This window comes from Mirounga leonina, unplaced genomic scaffold, assembly GCF_011800145.1.
Source record: "Mirounga leonina isolate KUSES-001 unplaced genomic scaffold, KU_Mleo_1.0 Mir_165, whole genome shotgun sequence".
Taxonomy (NCBI): domain Eukaryota; kingdom Metazoa; phylum Chordata; class Mammalia; order Carnivora; family Phocidae; genus Mirounga; species Mirounga leonina.
In genome coordinates this window covers 72,176,327-72,190,094 of record NW_023270415.1, presented here as the reverse complement: position 1 = coordinate 72,190,094, position 13,768 = coordinate 72,176,327, and the positions used below count along the sequence as shown (strand labels likewise).

At 41.7% G+C, this 13,768-nt stretch overlaps 1 pseudogene; it reads left to right on the top strand.

The window, feature by feature from the left end:
- LOC118015425 overlaps positions 1-3,129 on the top strand; it is a 117,994-nt pseudogene extending 114,865 nt beyond the window's left edge.
- The last annotated feature ends 10,639 nt before the right edge of the window (positions 3,130-13,768 follow it).

Below are 13,768 nucleotides of genomic sequence, written 5' to 3'. Positions count from 1 at the left end.
AAGAAAGAAAGAAAGAAAGAAAGAAAGAAAGAAAGAAAGAAAGAAAGGAAGGAAGGAAGGAAGAGAGAAAGGAAGGAAGAAAGAGAGAAAGAATAGAAAGGACATATCACTAGATAAATAGAAGTTATAACAGAATCAACTGGAAAATGTAGAACTGAAAAATAACACTTTTCACTGAATGGGCTCAGTAGCAAAATTGAGATGACAGAGGAAAAAGTCAGTAAACTTGTTGACAGAGCAATAAAAATTATCCAGTTTTGAAGAACAGAGAAGGAGAATGATTGAAAAAGAAATAGAGCCTTAGGACTGGTGAGACAATACCAAAGAGGCTAAGAGTTATGCCGTAAGAACTCCAGATGGAAAAGAGTAAGAGTGTGGGGAAGAAAAATCTCTTAAAGAGATAATGGCTAATATCTTCTCAAATGTGGCCAAAGACTTAAACTTAAGTGATAATTGTAACATTGAATTATTTATTATCGTTGTTGTTATTACTGACATTTATTGAGCACTTTGTATGTTCTGGGACTTGTTTTAAATCCTTTACACGCGTATTTAGTCTTCAAGGAGTAACACATAGAAATTCTTGCCCAAGGTCGCGGAGGTATTAAGTGGTAAAGACAAGAAACAAATTTAAGTAGTCTGTGTCTGGTGAAAAAGCTCTTAACCACAATGTAACATACTCTCTGGCTCGTCTAGTGGGTCAACCTCTCCTCTGCACTTAAGATTCTCAATGGCAGTTACTTTGTGTGCTGTACTATGATTTTTTTTCAAGTATGTGTAGTTCTTGGTGTAGTATCCAATATATGGAGGCTCAAAACATTCGAGGGAGAGAAGAAGAAGAACTATAATACAGGGTTGTTTTAGTCTGTCTGGGCTGCTATCACAAAATACCACACACTAGATGGCTTATAAACAACAGAAATTGTTCTGAAGGATGGAAGTCCAAGATCAGGGTGCCAGCATGGTTGGGTGAGGGCTGTTTTCTGATTGCAGACTTCTCGTTATGTCCTCATGTGGCAGAAGGGGTAAAGGAGCTCTCTGAGCCCCCTTTTATAAGGGAACAAATCTTATTCATGAGGCCCCTGACCTCATGATTTAATTCTTTCTCAAAGGTTCCACCTCTTAATACCATCACATTGGCATTAGGATTTCAGCATATGAATTTAAGGGGGGGCATAAACACTCAGACCATAACAAGGGTGAAAGTTATTTGTGAACCTGATTTACTATCTAATAAGACGATATTTTTTTAATGACCCTGAGATCACAATCGGAGCCAAAATCAAGAGTCTGTTGCTTAACCAACTGAGCTATCCAAGCACCGAGCCTCTGCTGACACTCTTATATCCCAAATTATCTAGTAGGCTTCTGGTACATATAGCTGCTTAATTTTAAAAATTTTGTAGTTTGATGAAATAGGATAAGACTACACCTTCCATTAAAAAAAAAAAAATGGTGTTATAGAAAGATGCCCTGCCTCTAGCGCTAACTAGTTTCCTACTCTTAGGAAAGTCAAAAGTCACTTAACCTTTGGAGACTCAACATCTTTTCTTAAACTAAGGAGCGAACATTCCAGTGCCCAACTAGGGTATATTGTGAAGATTGATGGGGTCATGTCTGTGAAATGCTTTGGAGAGCACTATGCAAATGACATTTCATTTGCTTTAACTCATCAAGAGGCAGACAGGAATAAGCAAAGCATACTAGAGAAAGAGCTTGACAGGCTAGGGGAGGGAGAGACTAACTCCAGCTGGGGGCATTGAAGGTATGTGGGTAAAGACTAAAACAAGCTGGGAAGGAATTGTTTCATTAGAAAGGAGGCCAAGGCCAGAGTTAGAGAGCTGTGTCCTTGCATGGCGAGCTCCCACCACGGGAACTTACTTTTGACCTCCTCCTTCTCCCTGAAGCTTGGAAGAGATATGATCTCAGGGAATATGCTCAAAATCACTGCAAGCATTTGGAACACTTTGTAATCCCAAGAGAGAGAGAACACCACACAGATGAAAAGCAGAGACAAGGGAGGTTTTGAGATGAGCAGGCTTTTTATAAAATGTCTTTGATTTTTTAATATATTTTTTTAATTTGGGAGGAGCTTTTCTTTTCCAAACTGAACCAAATTAGATTCTAGTCCAGTTGGGGAAACTAACAGTTGTGCCTTCTACTCTGCTTTAGCACAGATTTCATGCCAGTGTTTTTCAAACTTCAGTGTGAATATGAATACCTTGAGGAGCTTATTTAAGGAAAAAAAAAAATGACTCCCAGGCTGCATCCCCAGGGCTGTTGATGCAGGGCCTACCTGGAGTTGGACCATAGTTCTTCATTTTGACACGTAACCAGGTGCTCCATATGTAGATGTCCATTCTAACTGTGGACAAGACCGAAGATCAGTCCATGCCAAAGCTGAGGGCATAGTATTTGGCACTCGAAGTAGTTCCAACATTGCTTAGACTCCCTTCCAAGAACAGCAGCTTTGGGATGTCCAGAGAGGGAGATTTGAAATCCATGTTGGACTTTTCCAAATTGCTTTATTTTATTCTTTGCATTTTCTTCCACTCAGAAGCAAGAGTTTAAAAAACCAGATCTTGGCTTTGCAGATGTTGCTGGCCCAGAGTCACCTGCACCACCCCACCATAGTCAACTCAACCCCATTGAGTCCTTTGACATCCCTGTGGATGGTGAGCCCTTGGGCCATGTTTCCCTTCGAGCTGTTTGCAGACAAAGTTCCAAAGACAGCAGCAAACTTTCATGCTCTGAGCCCTGGGGAAAAAGGACTTGGTTATAAAGGTTCCTGCTTTCACAGGATTATTCTGGGATTTCTGTGCCAGAGTGGTGACATCATATGCCATAACAGAACTGACAACAAGTCCATCTATGGGGAGAAAGCTGATGATGAGAACTTCATCTTGAATATAGGGGTCCTGGCATCTCGTCCATGGCAAAGGCTGAACCCAACACAAATGGTTCCCAGCTTTTCATCTGCACTACCAAGCCTGAGTGGTTGGATGGCAAGCAGGTGGTCTTTGGCAGGTGAATGAGGACAGGAATATTGTGGAATCCATGGAGCACTCTGGGTCCAGGAATGGCAAGAACAGCAAGAAGATCACCATTGCTGACTGTGGACAAATCTAACAAATTAGACTTGTGTTTTATCTTAACTACCAGACCATTCCTTCTGTAGCTCAGGAAAGCACCCCATCACCCCTATCTGTTTGAAATATCCTATAATTTTTGTGCTCTTGCTGCCATTCTCTGGGTTCCATGTTTTCCTTACTTCCCTCCAAGTCTAGCTGGATTGCAGAGTTAAGTTTATGATAGTGAAATAAAAACTAAACAACAAAAAAACCAGATCTCATTAGTCAATTTTTACTTTAAACTCACTTAAGACCTTGGCCACTGCACCACCCAGTCCAGGAAGCAGTATAATGATGGTCTTTAGAAAACAAGTTGAGGACACAGTTTTGTTTTCATACCAAGCCAAATGCAGTATGCAACAGTCTTTTTTTCAACCCCAACCCCGCAAAAAAGAGAGGAAGAAACAATCAAGAACTCAACAAATAAAATGAAATTTACCTCCCTTTTATATTTTGGTGATGAAAAATGTTTCAAAGCCCACGGAACTCTCACAGAAATCATAATTACCTTCTGTTTTCCTGGGGTAAGCATGGGGACATTTGGATTGTAATGGTCTCATCAGAGTTGTATAAACTGCAGCATAAGCAATAAAATTTCCCTGAACATCTGGGCTTTGTCTACCCTTTACAGAGTTTGTGAGCATCACATAAAGAAGACGTTAGGATGTTTTTATTTCAGGCCTTAGGGTGGTAACAGTGGTCCTGTAATGAAGTTACATCAAGTCTGAATCTCCAGAAGTCACCTGTGAAAACTACTCTCGAAGCAGCTCATGGCCTGAAGTCAAAGATGTGCCCAACTGAATCACGTCTTTCCAGGAAAAACTCACTTCTCAGCCCTACAGCTCTGCTTACTCCAGTTCTCCTTGTGGAGAGAACACTGATACTAAAGAACATTTACCCGGGGCCAAGGAGTGTATTGGGAACTTCACAACTGTCACACGATTTCATTCACCCTACAGACCCATGGGGCTACCAGTACTATTTCTATTTTATAAATGAGAGAACCAAGACTCAAACAGGTTACATAACTTGCTTACTACATACAGATAGTAAATGGTAAGATAATAATCCAGAATTGCCTGATTCATGCCCAAATTGCAAAATTCCACTTCATGATCACCCTGCTAGAAAGTCTATATAACCCTGCCCCCTTCAATTTGAGTAGACAATCCTTTTTTTCCCCATTGTAGCATGTGTGTAACTAACAGGAACCACAGTCTGGAAGATGTTGTAATTTGGGATTCATTTAATTGTTCCTACCAGTAGGCTGTAAGTTGGAGAGAAGAAACCACATCTGATGATATAACTTTTGGCACCAGACATAGCAAAGTACATATTCTGGTTCCAACACTTACTACCTATGCTTACCAGGCACAAGTTTCTGTCTGTTGTTGTTTTACTTTTTTTTTTTTTTTTAAAGTAGGCTCCATGCCCAGCGAGGAGCCCAATGCAGGGTTTGAAATCATGACTCTGAGATCAAGACCTGAGCTGAGATCAAGAGTCAGACACTTAAACGACTGAGCCACCCAGGTGCCTCTGTTTTACATTTTTGAGCCACAGTTGTCTTATATGTAAAATGGAAATAATAATCCTGCCTCACTGTATGTTTTAAGTGAAAATATGTGAAATGCATCTAGAATATATCTGCTACTTAGCACATGCTCCACAAATAGTCTCCTCGCGACTCTCTTTACTGCCAATGTGCTGGGAGCGTAGCAGGTATTCAGTAGGTGCTATTGTCTGACAAATACATTCATGTGGGGAAGCTGAAGGGACCCAGTGATCAACATTCTTCTTTCTCAGGCAAGTTCTAAACCAAACAAAGAACAAGACAAAGGAATGAAGTTCTTGGAGGCTGAAATATTGATTAGTGATAAGATGATTAAATCAGACAATTCAGTTTATATGTTTAGGGCAGGTAGGCTTAGACTGAACTAAAACTAAACCCCACAATCAGGTACCTTTACTCATTCTTCCATAGGCGAGAGTACAGAGCCACAGGCCTACCAGGCTGAAGCTACAGTGCAGTCCCTACAGGAGGCAGGAGGAAGGGGCTGGCCCATTTGTGCCCAGCGTCTTTTCCAAGCCCACTGACTAGGTAACTCTTCCCTCCTTGCTAGCGAATGAGTGCAGAGTGGACCATCATCTAGAAATATCCAGGAGAAGTCTTTCTCATGGGGACCATGAGGGCAGAGGAATTTCGCAACCCAACATCCCAAATGACTGCCTGAATGTCAGCAACCTTCCATTGCCCCCATGTCTCCATGCAACAACCTGGACTCACAGTACCCAGACCCCATTCCACCTCCTTCACCAGCCCTCTCAGTTGGGAGAATTGCAAGAGCTAATACAAGAACTCAAACTACCCTTGTGAGGCCTGATTCTGACCTTGTGATTCAGTCACTGGCCTCACCTCTGTCCTCCTAACCAAGTCCTCACCCCATGTCTGATTCTGAATAATTGGGACCCTACTCTATTCCCATGACTAAGACCCCCTCCTACTCCTTTTCATAACTCCAATCTCCCCAAGCTGGGGCATTGCTTGCTGATGTGAAGCCTTCCTGATGCTAATGTTCCCCCAACTAAGGGTTGTCAAAGCTGGAAGGCATGCTTTCTAGAGAAATGAAGCAAAGCCCGAAGAATAGAGGGATTTACATGATCAGAGAGCTACGTGTTGGAACTCAGACTTTCTGGCATCCAGGTCAATGTTCTTTTGAATCACTGAGTGAGAACTAAATGGGAGAGAAGGCTGGGCCTCATTCCCACCATTTGTGCAGCCTGATAATGGGAATTCTATCAAATCCTGGGTGATGTCAGCAGATTTGAATACTGACCAAGCAGGAGTCTTCTTAATAAAAGAAGAATCCCTGAGTCTAGGGCCACTGAGGACACTGAAAGACACTGTAGTCTAATAGAAATAACCTGGCATTCTTCATTCATTCATTCATTCATTCATACATTGAGTAAATATTGATTGAGAGCTGTATGTGCCAGGCACTTTGTAGATACTGCTCACATAACAAAGATGAGGCCAGAAAAAAACCCTGCCCTCATGGTGTCTGCATCCTTTCAGGGGAAGACAGACAATATACCAAAACAAGTCTAATATGCTGCAATATCATAATAAGCATGGAATTATAAATAAGGAGTTCTGGGGCCACTGGTGACTATTTTATTTATTGTTTAATTTTAGTTCAGGTAGAGTTAGCACACAGTCTTATATTAGTTTCAGGTGTAGAATATAGTGATTCAACACTTCCATACATCCCCGGTGCTCATCATGACAAGAGTGCTCCTTGATCCTCATCAACTATTTCAAGGGGTGGCTATTTTAAATAGACTAATCAGGGAATGACTCAGTGACAGGCTGACATCTGGACAGAGACCTCAAGGTGCTGATGGAGTAAACCCTGCAGATTCCCGGGAGAGGAGGGTTCTAGGAAAAAGCAGTAACAAGAGCATAGGCTTGGAGGCAAGGATGCTTGGGGTGTTTCAGAAACAGGAAGAAAGCTAGTGCACCTGTAAGAGTGGCAGAAGACTGGGTTAGCACGGCTTCAGATTATATACATAACCTGGGAGTGGGAGGAGATGGGGTAAGATAGGAGGATCATGGCTTTTACACCAAGCAGGGGAACAGCAAAAGCAAAGGTACTAGTTACGCTCTAAAAAAAAAAAAAAAATTCCTGAACAGGAATTAAGAGACTCTGTGACTGTGTAGTTTTATGATCTTGGGAAGGTCATTCTCCCTCTCTGGACCTCAGCTTCCTCTTTAAAATAAGCAATCATAGGGTGTCTGGGTAATACAGTCAGTTAGACCTATGATTGATTTCGGCTCAGGTCATAACCTCAGGGTTGTGAGATGGAGCCCCGCATTGGGTTCCATGCTGGGCGTGGAGCCTACTTGGGATTCTCTCTCTCCCAATCTCTCTGCCCCTCCCCTGCTCCATAAATAAACAAATAAGCAATTATACAAGAATATTTCCAAGTTCCCCTCAAATTCTGAACTTCTAAAACTCAATAACTTTACCATTCCAGCTCAGACAGAGGGAGAAACAAGGCCAGGAAGAGACCAAACATTAGAGAAAGCATCCCCAAATGTTTTTCAATTTCTTAGAAATAGATAAGTAGAATTCAAGCTCTGAAAACAAATTAATACCCATCCTCCCACCCTCCGCTCTAACCACTGCCTGAGGGATCTCAGAAAATTAAAAACAGTATGTGTTCCCCCTTGGATTTATTTTTAATTTCTGAATGCAAATATTTGAAAGGAGAGGTTGAAAATGCAGCAAAAATCTGTAAATCAAAACCCTTGTCTTCAGCAGCATGTGGAAGAGCAAGTAATGTTGATATACTCTGATGGCTGGTATGAGACAGGTAGAGACATAGATTGACAGATGGGTACATACCTGTACAGATAGTCCCTGATTTAGGACGTTTCCATTTAGGATTTTCAACATTATGGTGGTGAAAAAAAGACACCTATTCAGTAGAAGCCATCCTTCAAAATTTGAGTTTGGATCTTTTCCTAGGCTAGCAACATGCAGTACAATCCTCTATCAATCAGCCAGCAATTATAAGTGTAAACAACTGATACTCTTACAACCCTTCTGTTTATCACTTTCAGTACAGCATTCAGTAAATTACATGAGATAGTCAACACCTTATTATCAAATAGACTTCGTATTCAATCATTTTGCCCAACTATAGGCTAACGTCGGTGTTCTGAGCATGTTTAAGTTACGCTATGATGTTTGGTAGATTAGGTGTATTACATGCATTTTGGATTTAGGATATTTTTCAACTTTCGATGGGCTTATCGGGACATAACCCCATTGTAAGTCAGGGAAAATCTGTATTTATAGAGAGAATGTGTATGTTTGTGTGTGAAATTTTGCTACCTCAGGTTACCCCATATATGTCCTGGTTCCTTTAACATCCAGCTCAACTGTGAAAGAGAGTAGTAATGGTCCCTGCAGACACTTCTACTATTGCTCTCACTGTAACCTACTGAATGGACATTCTCACTTTGATGCCACTTGGACTCCATCCATGTGTACTTAGCTCTTACAGCCAAGCTTCCATATCTCACTAGATAAGGTGAGGTGCAGTCCTCGTGCCTGTACATTAGAAGAATATACACATATGTGCACCAATGCCTTTCTACTGTTCTCATACTTGACTATAAGAAGGTCAAGTTCATCTGCTGGGAAGTTCCTGTAGTAAAAGATCCATGGGTAATAGTAAGGTTAAAACCCCTGCTGGCTGAAATAGAAGGCAGTGAGCTAGTATTTCTTGAGAACATCTCAAGTGTTAGGTATTTGGTCCTATGTTGTTTCATTTAAACCTTAAAAAAGAACTGTATGGTCTTCCCAAAGAAAGGCATTCCAGTCCATAAGCACATGTAAAAACCCCACATCTGCAAAGACTAAATGAAATAAATTAGTGAAATGCCTGGCACACCAAAGGACCCCAATAAATGCTGGTTTCCCTAAAGCAGCCATTCTCTTTTACAGCCATTTAGCCATTTAATCTTGTTTTATCATTAGGGTCTTTCCCAAAATTTTCTCCAGGAGCCATTTGATACATTCCCAACCATCCTTCAATAACACAAACAACTGGTGTTCTCAACCTGGAGGGTTGCTCTCCCAATTCCAGAACCATTTGGCCATAGTCAGAAAGCTTATGTCAGTGGAGGAGGGCAGGACCATTACTTGGCACTGAAAGGGAAAATTCTAGGTGGAATCACTTGAGCTTCAATTACCATCTGTATGGCCGACTTCCAAATCCTTGCTTCAATCCAGACCTCCATTCTACATTCTAGGACAGTAAATACCATATACCTCCATTTACACTTGAGAGCTTACAGGTCCTTCACATGGATAATGTCCAAAATACGGCCACTCCCCTACTCCCCACCACATTCAGATGAACTGCATCTCTCCACCATCCTATGTTTCCCACCTGGTAGATGACACATTCATTCTCCTGGTTGTGTCAGTTACAAGCTCACAGCCTGAGTAAGATGCTAGAGGTCAAAAACTTCTAGATGCTTCCTCCTTCAACTTCAAAACCATTTGCTCAACAAATATCTATTAAGCACACACTGTGTTTCAGGAATCATGCTAGATGCCACGGAAAGTGGCCAGGAAAATAGTTATTTCATGGGTAATCCAAGATGATGCTAAAGAAAAAGAATGGGCTGCTCATGGTTTGGTAACCTAAGAGGACACAATGGGATGGTTTGAAGAACTGAGTCAGGAAAGGGTGGGGTAGAATGAAATATTACACCAACCAGAAAGGGGATAGGAGCTCAGGGTATGTATGATGGAGAAGACAGGCTTGGACTTCTCCAGGGGCAGAGGTAGGCAAGATAATGAGTTCTGAGCAACTCATGGAGGACAGTGTCCAGGCTTCCTCCTGCTCTGAGACTTAGAAATCTAATCTAGAAGCTTCACAAAAGGAGCAAGGCAGCCTCCTAACTGGTTATCCTCTCAGGCAACTCTCTGGGGCACCTGTCATCAAATCTGCCTCCTATAACTTTCAAATCTCTCCACTTCTCTCCAGAATAACTACTCTACTCCAGATCATATCAGTACTTGTCTATGATGGGTCTGGGATAGGCTGTCCCCAAATATGCCACTTTGGCATATTGATTATTTTGAATTAAAGTTATTTAAGAAATGGTGAGTATAAGAAGGACACACTGACCCTCCTTTGTCCTCCTGAAAGCAGGAAACAAGTTTCCCATGTGAAAAGTGCCCTCCGGAGAGAGAGAGAGATGTCCTTATCACTAGAGACAGGGAACTTAGGGCCAAATAGGCTGTGTAAGCAAACCTTGTTACTTCTTCACTAATTTGCTACTCCAAGCCCAAACTTCTTTGAACTGTCAATTTTTCACAAATGTATTGTTTCTCTAGAAGGTATAAAAGCTGCCTGCTTTGGTCACTTCTTTGAATCTCGGATTTCTAGGAGCTCCTGTCAGTATATTTGTGTTCCAGTTATTCTCATGGGACTGTGCTTTTAAATTTGTGTCTCCTTGAGATCTTTACTAGTTCTTTGTTTTATTCACTTTTACTCATCCTTCAAGTATCCACTGTGACCCCATTTCTTCTAAAAAGCATCCCTTGTAGGTGACATGCTCTGTGTTTCCCTTGTCATAATAATTGGTCATTCTGCATTCTAATTGCCTGTCTAACCCTTTTTTACCTACTATTACATTTTGAGAACCTTAATATTCTCGATTCCTAAAAATATGTCTTATTCACTATTAAATGGCTGATCCTTGACACATGACCTGGTGACATCAGAGGTGCTCAATAGCTATGTGTTATATTTGTTCAATGAATGATGGGATGGGGCTGTCACTGATGGTCACAAAGGTGGCTTTGGAAATTATACTAATATGGAAATTATATCAATCTTGTTTTAACCCCAAAGTCTTTATTCATAATCTGGATGCATTTGGTTAAGCGCTGAGCCTTAGTTTCTTTGTCTAGAACATTATGTACTCAGTAGGGTCAGCATGAAGATTTAATAAGATAATATGTATTAGGCATCTTGCGGATAATTACTGTTGAAATCAGGCAGAGATCTTTTAGATCTTTTCCTAAGATCTTTCCACATTTATTTTAGATCTTTTCCTAAGAGCTTTCCACACTAATTTTCCTCTTAAAGTTGCTCTTGCGGGGCACCTGGGTGGCTCAGTCATTAAGCGTCTGCCTTCGGCTCAGGTCATGGTCCCAGGGTCCTGGGTTCGAGCTCCACCTCAAGCTCCCTGTTCCGCGGGAAGCCTGCTTCTCCCTCTCCCACTCCCCCTGTTTGTGTTCCCTCTCTCGCTGTGTCTTTCTCTGTCAAATAAATAAAATCTTTAAAAAAAAAAAAAAGATTGCTCTTGCTTTTTATTACAGTCAGATTTCCCCCAAATAACCATTTGAATCAGAGTCATGGGGGGTAGGTGTGATTTGCTCCTGGCATAGAGAGTCCTGATACTAAATAAAATGAAGTTAACTTTCTCTTGCCTCTTGACATAGTTGTCACTGAGATTTCTGTCGCCCTCCCCAAACCCAAGCTACTTTGTTCCTCTAAGTTTTAGGAAACTGCATCTGGATCCAGGAAATGCCAGTGGCATCAATGTCGTCTTAGGAAGCTTAGGACAGTGATATATGACACATTAAGTCAGGCAGCCTCTGCCAGATTGATGAGAGGGAAGCCTCTCCTCAACCCTGAGAGCACTTTGTCTGGCAGTCCCTCAGGGCTGGTTTCAAGGGCACCATAAAGACATGACCGAGGTAACCAGGCCTTGGACAGAGAGCGCAGTCCTTCCCTGGTAGAGAAGAAACAGGTCCAGCATGTAGAATCAGAGGCACGGGGAGGATGGAGGAAGGCAGAGCAACAGGTTCTGAATCACTCTGAAGATTTGGCATTTATGGGAGCCATGGGCCATTTTTAATAAGAAAGATACAAACCCTGTAGAGGCTGTGGGAAGTGCAGATTGTGGGGTATTATATAGAGGCAGATGGGCAACATGATCTCGATCTAAGGCAACAAATGACTGAGTTTGGAGGAGAGAGTGGGACTGGAAACAGGGTTGGGTAGGAGAGAGGGGATGAAGAAAGAATCAATAGACCCTGAAAACTGATTAGAGGCTGAGTTTAGAGGAATGAAGCCTATCCAGCTAAGAGAAAGATGGAACCAACAAACAAGGAAGATCAAGGTCGGGACACACATCTGTACCAGTCACTACACTAGGAAGATGCTGTGAGGTTGACAACCAAAGGACAGGAGGTGCTTCCATCTCCCCTGGGTGGCCATGGAGTCACATGGGATGCTGTCCACATAATGTCACAACATCTGGTCAGTCTGCTCTAAAATTCAGTCAAACCCTCAGTGTCACCCCCTGTAGAAGCAAGAGGCTGACAGGATGAGCTCTGCACTCCCTCACGGTTTCTCCTTGCCCAGACTTACCCAGAGTGGCTGTTGGAAAATGATAAACTGAGTCACAACAATGGTGACCCCCAGGGCAGCACAGAGCATGTCTGTTTCTCAGGATCTCGACTTTATTTATGTATATCAAAGGCTCGTAGCGTTGGGGGGAAGGGAGCTAGAAAAAGAAAAGCACAAAATCTAAGAAACCAAAAGGTGACATCCATTGCACTCCCTGCAGCAATGGGTCTATTTTTACATCGCCACATGGGGCATAGGGCTTATGTTGTCATTTCAAACACGGCTTCATCTTGACCAAGGCAGGATTATATGTGACACTGCTGAAATCAGAACATCTCTGCAGGCAACAGAGCAGGAGGACTTCTAATTGTTCTGGGTATCCAAAGTTACAACAACCATCTCAGCTTGTCCCAGCTGCCCGTGAAAGAGAGATCATTAGTGCCCAAACAGAAAACACTGAGGTTTCAAAAAATGAATAAAACACCCTACAAAACAATGCCCTCATTGTGATATAGTCTGTTCCTGTTATAAAGGGGCTTGGGTCAGACTTCGCAGATACTAGAATGATCTCTCCTTTTTTTTTTTTTAAGTGTCAGTAGAAACTCGGATCTAAGAGAAACAAAGAGAAATGTGTTAAGACTAATATCTTGGGGCACAGAAAAAAGATTCTAAAAATAACAATAGCTGCTTTGTGTACATTTCCTTTATTTCTCTCTCCCCAGCGTCTGGTCCCAGGTCTAGGATGTTAATAAGTTTTGGTAGGCTGATTGGTTAATAAAGTAGTAATAGTCAATGTTATTCCCCTACCTGGAATGCCCTTCTCCTGTGTTTCTTTAACTAGAAAATTCCTATTCATATTTTTTGTCATATCACAAACCACATGTGAAATATCGCTTCCTGGGAGAAATCTTTTCTGTCAACCAAGACAGAAAGTATCTCTCTCCATCACTACTTCTAACACAGCGTTGGTTTACTGGAGGCGCCAGCAAGTGAGTTGTGTTTTATCAGTTTTCTTCTTTGTCTCTGAGTAACCTAGAGTTACAAACTATCTCTTTTTCTCTTTCTTTCTCTCCCTCTGTCAAATGTCTATTATAATTCGGCACATAGTAGGTTCACGAAACATTTGGGTTGACAACTTCTCTGAGAGACCTTAGAGAAAAAGTCCTGTCAGAGATTAGTAATGGATGGAATACAGGGACAAGGGAGAGGGAAGGGTCAATGATAAATAATTCCCGAGAGTGATTGCCTCTTCTTTGCAACACAACATTTCTTTCCTTGACATCAGTAAGTGATCCACGCATTCCTTACAAACCCGATATAATCTGTCAGCCATGATTGCCTGTAAGAAGGCTTTCTGCCATGGAGTTGCAAATAAAAGATAAAAATGTGAATGATATCTTCTGTATGGTAGTTGTCTTTTTTTATAATCTTCCCCAATTGATTCTAAAGCCCAAGTTTGTGGGTGGTCTTCTGGAGGAGACCAGCTTTCCTGTCACGAACGGGAACAAAGCTCTGAATACCCTCCCCAAAGGGAATCATTAGCTACAGCCAATTAGATCCTATCCTAGGCTTTCCTGTTTCCTTCTAAATCACCATATATTTCTTGAAGTTTATGTGCTGTCTATTAGATGGATAACCACTCCCCTTCCATAAAGCAAGTGAATCAAGAGGCAGATTTTCTCGGCACTTTCAGT